This window comes from Macrobrachium rosenbergii, chromosome 56 (assembly GCF_040412425.1).
Source record: "Macrobrachium rosenbergii isolate ZJJX-2024 chromosome 56, ASM4041242v1, whole genome shotgun sequence".
In the NCBI taxonomy this organism is placed as follows: Eukaryota; Metazoa; Arthropoda; class Malacostraca; order Decapoda; family Palaemonidae; genus Macrobrachium; species Macrobrachium rosenbergii.
The window spans coordinates 58,520,178-58,532,261 of NC_089796.1; the positions used below are offsets into that span (position 1 = coordinate 58,520,178).

The following is a 12,084-nucleotide window of genomic DNA, read 5'->3' on the forward strand; positions in this document are numbered from 1 at the left end:
CAGTGCCAGTGTAGAACGTATGTTTTGTATGGTTTTGTAACACATGGGCACACAAGAATATCCCTGTCTTGAATGAGTTAAGTGAAAACCTGAAAAAAGTGAATTGGATCTGCCAGATGTCCATGATAATGACTAGAAAGTGTTGAGAGATCATGTAGGAAAAAGCGTAAAACTTTGAAATATAAACTGGGGGTGACGCTGCGGCAATTAGTTCATATCATTTCTGCGAACGTGAATGACGTTAAAGGTGAGATCATCGGTAAGACGTCCGTCTCCGACCAAGTCGAGGTTGAGATGATCAGTCAGTTACACGACTCGACCGCGTTCACTGCTTTTGCATTAGCCAAATGGCAGTGAAAAAGACAGAGGATTATTCATATCCCTTATCTCAGCAATACCTGGAGATTAACGGAGACGTCAATCATAGAGAGAGAGAGAGAGAGAGAATGTTTGTGTGAACAAACATTTGCCATAGTGTGACGCTTCATATCCTTGTTTTCCTGGTTTTCTTCTATTGTGAGCATCCAAGTGCCCAGCCTACGTCACATTAAGGTGTGCAGTATCGCCGGGACGGACTAACCCGGAACTCTATTAATCTGGGGTGAGATCAGGATTAAGGGTAAGATGACGCGTTGAATTCTTCGTATGCCGCGGCGGTCAAGAATAAATAGATTGCATGAGACACAACATTCTAAATTTAGATTACGTGGTGAATGAAAGATAGTATAAAACATTAGAGGAGGAGACCGAGAGGATTACAAACACAACTGACCATGGATACTGATCCGCAGTGGTTGCACATTTTATTGGATGGAAATAGAATTAGATAAAGATAGGACTGAATGTTCGAACCCCGGCGTACGAGCTACTATTAAGATGTTCAGTTCGGTATAAGATTTTGGAGCTACACTTTAGAGCATTTTTAAAATGTGTCCCAAGATTGTTTCAAGATATTAATAACAGCCATTATTAAGCGAAAAATTAGATTGGAGATAGAGTACTTACAGATTTGTTTTTTGAGGCATGGCCCTGAAAAAGTCTTCTTTTCTTTTTCGAAGCTAGGGGGCCAGAGAATTAAGGACATTAACAGTAACCAATATTCAAGCATACATTTCTAGCCTTTAGTACGCAATTCAGCCACATGAATAAAAAAAAGCAGATGTTTATCACCCAATTTAATATGTAAAATAATGGTGTACCAGAATCGTTGATAACTGAATGTCGTATGTAGTAGGTTACAGAGTCGGACAGCATTGTCAATAGAAGTTAAAAATATTTTAGTAATAGATTTATGAGGAGAGCTTACGCCACTGATTCAATTATTTAGCTTAAAAAACCAACTGATTTAAAGAAAAGTTCTTATGAGTAGTTTTAAGGACTACGGGAAATTCCGTTTCTAAAGTTCAGTTCATTGAAAGAAATAAATATAAGCAGGGTAATTGACAAGAGAGCCAAACCTGCTTTATCATCCCTTTCAAGAAAAGACATGATAGGTGGATAAACAGGCCGAAAAAAATTAAATTGGTCCTAGATCCTTCTCAGTTTTCTTCATCGCAGACAAAAATATTCAGAAAGATATGTCCACGAACCAAATAATTGTACTACAGCTAGGTTCTGAAGCGTCTTATTGGAGGGGTGGCTAGAGCTCTCGGCTAGCATGCAGTTGGCCCAGCGTTCGAGTCTCCGGCTGGCCAATTTCTGGTGATAGGAATTCATTTCTCGTCATAATGTGTTTCGGATTCCACAAAAAGCTGTAGGTCCTGTTGCTAGGAAACCAATCGGTTCTTAGCCACGTAAAATAAGTCTAATCCTGCGGGCCAGCCCTAGGAGAGCTGTTAATCAGCTCAGTGGTCTGGTTAAACTAAGATATACTTAACTTTTTCTGAGTCGTCTACTTGGGTACTTATTCCTAAGCAAACTCGAACTCGTGAAATGAGAGAGAGAGAGAGAGAGAGAGAGAGAGAGAGAGGAGAGAGAGAGAGAGAGAATAGATAAATCTATCGAAAATTTTGGGAAAAAACTCGTGATACCAGAGACCTTTTAAACTGTCTCTGGTGATAATCGACGTCAATGTTACCACAGAGGGCCAAATGTTGTTACCCATGATGAACTACTTGCAGTGAATGTTTGGCATTACTCGGAAATATAAGGGTCCAATGTTCTTCCTTGGCAGAGCGAATGTATTGCTGAACCTTTAAGGGCGCGATCTCCTAGAAGAAGAAAGACGTTAAACAAAAATCTGGCCACCACTAAAAGGAGGAAAATCCGGGACTCAGTGATAGTTATCACATACTACTTCCAGTTCCAAGAAGAGAAAATGTTGCAGACATTACCACAATTTCATTTATTTATTTATTTAATTTTTGTAGCGTGATTATTTTGCAGTTCAAATTCGAAATGCTCAATGTGTAAGTTACCTCTCACCAATCTGCTTTATGCTGGGGAAATTGACATTAGAATAAAAGAATAACCAAAATGTTTGGGGACTACCGAACAAGAGTCAATTCGCAGTAGTGCGGAGTGCCAGCAGAGGACGAATTCCTCAAAACTTAAGTGATCATTAGCCAATCTGAGCTGCATTCACAATTTTCCTCAATTTGAGAGCGCATTCACTCGATGGGCATTTCTCGCTTGACACACATCCGGGGGTGGGGTTGGATGGAGTCCGTGACGTCACGTCCGCCCCAGGAGGAGTGACTGCGGTAACTGATTTACATATAGGCCTACTGTGTAGGTTGTTGTTTCAAGCATTTTTCTGTCAATATCGTGCAACCATTATGAACTTCCATTTACTGTTTAACACTGCAGTGCCAAATGAGTAAACAAGTGAAATTCTACTGCAACGGAAATAATTATAAATTAAACATGCGCGACAATGCATTAATACTAATTATTTATCTCGTAAAGACGTCAGACGTCTCTTCGTTTTCGCATCAATCATGTCATGCATTGTATTTCTTAATATGTCAAGACTCTCATGTAAATATTCATGTGTAGAATTTTCTGGCCTTTCCGCCGATATGTATTTCACCATAGTAGCTTACATTTATTATGTCTCTCAAAAATGCCATTTGTTTGTCTGTCAACAAACAGAAATTGCTCAGAGTGCGGTCACAGCAATCCGAGGTCGGGCACCACGTTTCCGTCAGCACTCTGCCATGTATAGGCCTACCTGCGCTCAGGTAATAAATTAATAATAATAAATAATTACGGGCTGCTCTAGGAGCAAGAGCCCGTGCTGGCACAAGGCCAGCTAAATCTGGAACGAACGATAATAAATAATTTAATACCCAGTTGACCTTTCTTGTCCTCACAACCCAACTATGGGCCTCGCCAGACGTTGGGTGACCGGCGGATCAGGTTCCCTACTAACTCCGGTATCCGCGGTGCCCATTGACCTTTGGATTCACTTCAGTTTGCCGAAACCTGGTAGAGTGAAGACGTGTCAGCTCCGCTCAGTGATGACGCTATAGACTGTGCTCTCGCAGCAGAAATTGGAAAACCACAGCGAAAATGGAAAACCTGGATTGAACTATGGTTGAAGAAGAGAAATGAATTATCTCACAATTGTTTACTAATGAATTAAACTTTTACCCTGGTGACTGGTTTAATTATCCGAGAATGGACGAGCAGACCGACATGAAATTATTATATACAGTCTCTCCTCTTATAGAAATAAAAAGCACATAGTACGAGACAACCAATATCACTGTACGAGAGGTTGCTGGACGCACTTCGCTTCCTTGCCACACGTCGTTCCTTGAGGCATATAATCCCAGAGACATTAAGGCAATTATTCAAATTATGCAACACGAGTTTACAAAGATAAAAAAGTAACTATGTTGCACACACAGCATCCTGCATAGTCTAGTGGTATATATAGTCTAGTATACTGCAGGTCTATGATCCGTTAAAGCATGATAGGCCCTTAACCCTACGTTTCTGTAGTCAAGTAGGAATAAAATTTTCAACTTTTTTGTACAAACAATTTTTCATTTATACAAGGAAAATTTAAATATTATCGAAAACATTATCATAAACTTTTATTTTATGTACGGGAATAACAATGTAATTTAAACAATAGTAGGCTACTAATACATACGTACACACACACATATATATATATGTGTGTGTGTGTGTTGTGTGTGTGTATGTATTAGTACTATTGTTTAAATTACACTGTTATTCTCCATACATAAAATAAAAGTTTATGATAATGTTTTCAATAATATTTAAATTTTCCTTGTATAAGCCAAAAATTGTATGCACAAAAAGTTGAAAATTGTAATTTTACTTCAGAAACATAGGTTGCTGAAGGCCCACACAGGGCGTTTTTAATAACGGTGGTTCATCGTTTAATGCTGCATCGTTCAATGAAGCTGTTTTTGACTGCAGCGGCCACTGTGTGGTAATGCTTCTTATTTGGACTATAGCTATATATAATATATATATATATATATATTATATCTGTATATATATATATATCTGTATATATATAGATGCATATAAATATATATATATATATATATATATATATATATATATATATATATATATATATATATATATATATATATATTCATCTACTTTTTGACATCAGTGTCAGGAATGATCCCTCTCCATAGTTAACAGTTGATAGTGACAGCGATGCAATAGTGTGTGTGACTTTGTGATCACGGGGACCAGGCGTGATGACCAGGGTTGCTATGGTAACACAAATCTCTTTTCTCATTGGCTGACTCAGCCAATGATGGCAACTTTCTGCTGTTCAAAAAGCGCGGTTCATCACTGTGTGTGAACAATGTCATTGACTCAGTATGTATCTTTACACGCCCAGCAATCGCGTTGGCGAGGGGAATCTCGCTACCACAGTATTGAAACCGCTGCGACACGGCCAGGCGATTATGTGTGAATGATTCTATAAGCTAACATTGAACAATCGACTGCGCGTGTCTCACCGCACAGTTAAAAACGCCCCGTGTGAACGTAGCCTAAGGGCCTATTCTGCTTTAACGGATAACAGACCTATTGTATGCTAGACTATATACCACTAGACTATGCAGGATGCTGTGTATGCAACATAGTTACTTTTTACCTTTGTAAACTTGTGTTGCATAACTTGAATAATTGCTTTACATGTCTCTGGGATTATATGCCCCAAGGAATGAAGTGAAGTGTGGGCAGGAACCTCTTGTACAGTGATATTGGTTGTCTCATGCAAGTGTGTTTTTTATTTCTATAAGAGGGGAGACCATATAGGATAATCCCATTTCGGTTTACTCGTACATTCTCGAATAATTAAACCAGTCACCAGGGTAAAGTTTCAATTCATTGAATAAATAAGCATGAGATCATTCATTTCTCTTCTCCAACTATATACTAATATATATATATATATATATATATATATATATATATAGAAATATATATATATATATATATATATATATGAGAAATCTGAAAGAAACATATCAAAAGTTTACAGAAAACATATTACTTTCACATATCATAAGACATATCATTAGATTCCTCCCCCCAAAAGATCAATTATCCCGGGTTTAAATCCAACGATTCGGAACGAGATAAATAATGCAAAATTACATTGCTTCTTCCAAAAATGTCCTCTCTCTCTACACAGTATGATTATACACTCAATCAGGGGAGCTACTATGGCTGAAAAACTTGTACAGAATCGGCTATAAAGTCTAGGCACGTTCACAAATCTTTGTAACTCTTTCACTACTTTTGAAACAAACTTGGCTTGCCCAATATTATCAAGTAACTGATCAATAAGAGATAAGGGATAATTGTCAGCCACACTGATGGACTTTAGTTTCCTATAATCAGTACACATCCTAAACGAACCATCTGGTTTCTTCACTAACACATAAGGAGAACTGTAATGATTTGAACTGGGTTCTGCCAATCAATGCTGCAATAAATATTCAACTTCTTTTTTCAAAGCATCCCGATGAAAAGGTGATACATGGTAAGCTCTTTGTTTAAAGGGCTTGCCATCTTCTCTGATCTTTATCTCATGCTTTGTCAAGTCGGTACACCTAGGAACATCTGCAAAAATCTCAAGGAAACTTTGAATTATTTCACTTAACTCCTTGTTTTCTTCAACACTCAGGTGTTTTAGTTTGTTCTCCAAATTTTCCAATATGGAAGAATTGTTCATCTTGGTTTCAGCTCCTAATTCGTAACCATCATTGTCCTCTGTAGATGAAGTTGTTTGGGTTATAGACACTGTTTCAGTTTTAGTCTCTGAGAAGTAAGGCTTCAAAAGGTTCACATGTATCTTCCTCTGTTGTTTCCTTCTCCCTGGTGTTTCAATCACATAAGTTCGATCACTTAACTTCTCTATTATCCTATAAGAACCTTGAAACTTATTTGTAAGGGGAAATCTTTTCACTGGTAAGAACAATAGAACTTGCTGTCCAACACTAAAATTTCTTAACTTAGTCTTAGCATCATACTTCCTTTACATTTTCTTTTGACTGATTTTCAAATTTTCTAAAGAGAATTTTCTAATTTCTCTTAACCTTTTCCTCAAGTTCTTCACATATACTCCTTGGACTTCCTCTTGATTTTCTTCCCAATACTTTGCAAGAATCTTCAATAGACCTCTTATGTCTCGACCAAAAATCATTTCATTTTGTGAACATCCCATACTTTCTTGGTATGCTTTCCTAACTTCAAATAACATTAAAGGCAAACCAGCATCCCAGTCTCTTCCTGATTCATTACAGTACTTTGTTAACATACTTTTCAAAGTCTGGTGGAACCTTTCCAAGGCTCCTTGAGTCTCTGGATGGTAAGCAGTTGATAACTGTTGTTTCGCCCCTAACAAGTTCATCACATCCTGGAACAATTTTGAAGTAAAGTTCGTTCCTCTGTCGCTTTTTACAATTTCTGGTATTCCAAACTTGGAGAAAAATTCTACCAACTTCTCAGCAATTACCTTTGCACTTATACTTCTTACAGGAATCACCTCAGGATACCTTGTTACTGGACACATTAATGTCAACAGATATTCATGTCCTTTCTTCATTTTTGGAAGCGGTCCAACCACATCTATTATCACCTTGTTAAAGGTTCTCCTCTAACTTCTATGGGTTGTAGGGGGGCTTTCTGAATAGTTTTATTCAGTTTTCCAGCTATCTGACATGTATGACACTCTCTGCAAAATCTGCTAACATTCTTGTGAAGTCCAGGCCAGAAAAAATATTTCATAATCTTCTCAACTGTCTTCCTGATTCCCATATGCCCAGACTCGTGTGCTAATACTATTACTTGTTTTCTCAACTGATATGGAATCAAAATTTGGTGATATTCCCCCTATTCAGCATTTCCTGGAATATCTGCAGGTCGATGCTTCCTCATTAGCAATCCTTCTTTTAGGTAATAACAGGTAGGAGTTTGTTGCATTTCTTTTTGATCAACAACCCTGAAAAACAAATCCGCCAACATTGTATCCTTCTTCTGCAATTCTATTAGCTTATCTCTAGTCACTTGACAACTCAAGGGTTGAACTCTCAATATCCGCCAACTCTGCCACTGTAGTTTCACTACCATCTTCAAGAACATTTTGACGCTGAATCTCTTCAATAACAACAGGATCCTCTTTTTCTTGGACACTTTCTTCATTTCTAGCACTACGGAAATTTTCATTTTCCTGGAACAGCTCTTCTAAGCTCAAAGGTCCTTCGCTTGATCCTTCTGGTACAAGCAAGTCCTCAGTTACTTCACTTCCATACGTAGTTCTCTTTATACTCCTGGTAATTACACAACTTGGAAACAGGTGGGGGTTGTTTCTTTTCTATCTCTACCATAGGAATAATCCTCAACGGTTTGTCTGTCACTATAGGACAAGGAATGAAGTGTATACCACCAACTTCATTACCCAGTAAAACATGTACACCTTCAACAGCTAGTGAGTCCTTTACAGCAAAATCAGTACTTCCTGTCACCAATTCACAGGACAAATGCAAGCGGCATATAGGAGTTACTTCCTCTCCTCCTATACCCTTCAAAATAACTGAATCTCCTGTGAGATTCTTCTCCAACTGTGGGTGAGCACCACGGACTATCACACTATGGTTACTTCTTGTACCACGTAATATCTTGATTGGTACCTGCCACTCAAGGAGGGAGTTGTCAGGATACCTTCATAAATATATGGCTTAAAAGCCTCCACACTGTTCAGCCACTCACTTCCTGAAGTTACATTTCCACTGGTTGCTAAACACTCTGCTTGTCTAGTTTCATTGTTTCCCACACTATTCCTCGTAGCTGGCTTTACCTGGTTACCCTTTGCCACTTGTCCAACTAGCTTGATCTGCTGTTGCATCTTATAGCAATCTCGACTATAGTGTCCTACTCTTCCACACTTGTAGCAGACAACATTAGTCTTCTGCATCTGTCTTGAGAAACTGAAAGGTGAGGGTTTACCATTCAGTTGCTGAGGGGTATATCCTGGCTTTGTACTGGCATAGCTACTAGAAGGGTTTCTCACATCAATGTTCCTAATATTCGACTGAGACCTATAACCTGTGAGTTGTTGGTTCTGGTACTTGACATTATAATTCTTTCTACTACTTATAATATTATAGTCTTCACTCAGGGTAGCAGCTTTGTCAAGTTTCTTCACCTCTCTCTCTCTCTCAAATAAGCTCTTATGTGTTCAGGAATTCCTCTCAGATATTGCTCTAATTAGACTACTAACTCCTCAAGTTCGTCCATAGACTTAACTTTAGCGGCCTCCAACCATCGTCTGAAACATCTTCTTACTTTATAGGCATAATCCAAGAAAGTCATCTTGTCATACTTCTTCAAAGATCTGAACCTTTCATTGTAGTATTCAGGGGTCATCTGGTAAACTTGTAACACATTGTGTTTCAGTACACTGTACTCTTTACACTGATCAGCTGATAAGGCTAAATGGGCACTTCTTCCTTTACCAATGAGAACACTCTGTAACAAGACTGACCATTTATCCTCTGGCCATCCCATACCTGCAGCCACTTTTTCAAAGTACTCAAAAAACTCACCTGGCGCTTCTTCTGTAAACTTTGGAATTAACTTCTGCACTCTTACTACATCAAACACAGGGTCTGCATTACCTTGGATATAGTTATATGGGTTTACAGGTAATGTGGATCGAGCTCTGATTAACTCCAACTCCCTTTCATGTTTTGCTCTTTCTCTGTCTTCTTTTTCCTTATCAGCATGCATCTGCAGCCTAAGCAACTTTTCTTCTGATTCTAGCACCTTCAGTCTACACAAATTTTCTTCTGTTTCTAAACGTCTAAGCTCTGCCTCTGCATCACTGTTCTCATTCTCTTGCCCTTGTTTATATGTAAATGCCACCTCAGCTGCATTCAATAATTCATATGCCTCATTTAACTCTCTATCTACTTTACCAGTTTATCAATGCTTGAATTGCAATACATCTGATTTGTGCCTCAATCATATCACTGGTTACATTACCCCCACATGTCACTGCTAAGACAGTCCACTGTGCCTTAGTCAGGTGAGGCTCAGATAACTTTCTGATGGATGGAGCGCTTAAAAATTTCCTGAACTTCAAACAGAGCCATTTTCTCTAACTTACTCAATTAAATATTGTACAATACAACTCAAGACAACTATGTGGTCACTCTCCTATCAAAATATACCCCTTACACCACCAGTATAAACCGTAAATCAGAGTGATATTCTGTTTTGTTCTCTCGGGTTTGGGCACCAAATATATTGTCACAAAGTGATCAAGTACCTGGTTATTATACAACTATTAAATCCAAAAAATTTACCTCACTTCAGCCAGATACCTGAAACCTCATAACAATAATATTACGACTGAACACTCTAAAGGTAATAGTGATCCCTTAAAACGTGCTTATCACTTGAAAAATCAATCTAAGTTTATCAAGTTCTGGGTGAGGTAACAACTGATAAATTAAGCAATAAATATACCAGAGGGGAAAGGGCGTCACTCCATCAAACAACTATAATCGTTTCCCTGGTCTTAATTCACTTTAATAAACAAAGAAGAACAAAGCATGTCTATCACTTACCTTGTGCATACACAAATAACTATTCTCTGGTGGCCAAAAATGAAACACTATGCTTTTAAAACTTTAAATACAAAAATTTATTTCTAAGTTCAAAAGTTATAAGTAAAGTCCACAATCTCAAAAAATTTACTATTACTTGAAAACAGCGTAAGATTTAATTAATTCTTAAACAAGACTGATTCACAAAACTTTAATTTATCAAGAAATTAAGTTAACTGAGTAAAATTCAAACTATTAAGATTTATTCCAAATTTGAAAAAGAAATTTTAAGAAATGAAACCAACACAAGTATTTAATGTTAAAGTATCAACACATATAAAGTGCTAACTAAATCAATGTTAAATCACACACAAAATCTTGGGTAACACTGTGAAATTGTAAACACAAGACACATAAAATAAATGTTAAGATAAGAACATGTATAAATGCACAAAAAGTTTATCAACAATACTTTCACTAAGGCAAAATCTGTTTAAAGATTACATCCACCTTTTAAAAGAGCATGTTCACCTTGTTTAATAGCTTATATTCAACTTTTTACCCAAATCACATTCAACTTTTTACCATGGTAAAAATTAAGTAAATAACACTTTACCTTTCACAATCCTCTGTACACCATTACACAACTCCTCTTTCTTCATAAAAACACTTTAGTTTTAGGCCTGTTACAATATTATTCTCTCTTTTATATCAGATTCTACCAAGGGAGCATTAAATATTTTTAACAATTCACAAAACTTATGTGGTTGGGAGAATGACCACAATTTTACACCCTTCTATATAAAGATGGGTTGAGAGAGAGAGAGAGAGAGAGAGAGAGAGAGAGAGAGAGAGAGAGAGAGAGAGAGAGAGAGAGACCCTGTTTCTGCCAATTCCCTATCTGAACTGAACTATTTTACTTTACCATGTCTGCTATGACTTAAAACCTGAGTTGCTAGTTAGTCATTTGAAGGAAGTGGTCATCCTGGAAGAAACAATAATAAACTGAATTTCTCTGTCAATAGAATAAACGGAATAGAATTTCTTTCTCTATGGAATAAACAGTTTATTCTTTGGCTCAGAAAGTGACATACGTTTTCCTCTTATCAGAATGACTGACAACAACATCCAGCCTTATCACTTGTGTACACAGACACAGGCCTTTGCCTGTCAACCCTTTTCAGTGATAACATAAGTGGTTTTTAAAAATCTCTCTCGCATTTCCGTTGTGGTCACACACCTGAGTACACACAGCTGTGCAAACACAGCTACAGGAAGACATCTTATCTTATCACCCAACCAACCAACCTTTGTAAGATTTGATTCTTAACATCTCCCAGAAAAATTATTAATGTTGTTTCAGTCCATATATGATGATCACAAAAGAAAACATATACAAGCAATGTACAAAATCATGCATATTACAAAATCACCTTGTTATATTTCACAACACATGTGTAAAACGCCTAGAGCCAACTGATATTAAAAGAATTAATTGAGTATACGCAATGATAACAGTGCTCTTTGGTGGACTCAAAAGGAAAGAAAAAAAAAAGACTTACATGCACGACCACGCACCTTCTTCGCCCACTCTCATTTCATTTTTAAAAAAGCATGATTCTTGGTTGATATTGCACTAAAATATGAGGTGTTGTATATCAAAATTCATTAAAAAAATTTGTGCACTTTTTCGTGAATTGAGTGTTTTTTGTTCTATTGCACTTTGTTTGCCATATCTGAGCGATGCCAAATTTGCCTATATGCCCCTTTGTTGTTTCTCAGCCAATGGGAGGCTGCTACGATGGAAATGACTGAGTTTTTTAGTTAGTAATTTTTGTACTGTATTGATATGTTTTTCTGGTTGCAATTTGGCGATTTCATGAATGATGAAAAAAAATAGATTTAGGTTCCATTGAAATTTATTAAACTGTTTTTTGAATTGTTGAGCTGCTCTTTGTAGTTTAAATGTGGATATAAATGCAACTGTTTGGCTCCCCTCTGCCTCTCGGATCTCTCAGGGCCAGAG

General features: G+C 37.3%; 1 protein-coding gene across 2 annotated transcripts in view; it reads left to right on the top strand.

Annotated features, from left to right (window-relative positions):
* The first annotated feature begins 300 nt into the window (after positions 1-300).
* LOC136836631 (uncharacterized) overlaps positions 301-12,084 on the top strand; it is a 58,559-nt gene continuing 46,775 nt past the window's right edge. For both annotated transcript variants that reach the window (XM_067101096.1, XM_067101098.1), the window contains exon 1: positions 301-619. The gene's annotated coding sequence lies outside the window, so the exon portion shown is untranslated. The remainder of the gene's footprint in view (positions 620-12,084) is intronic.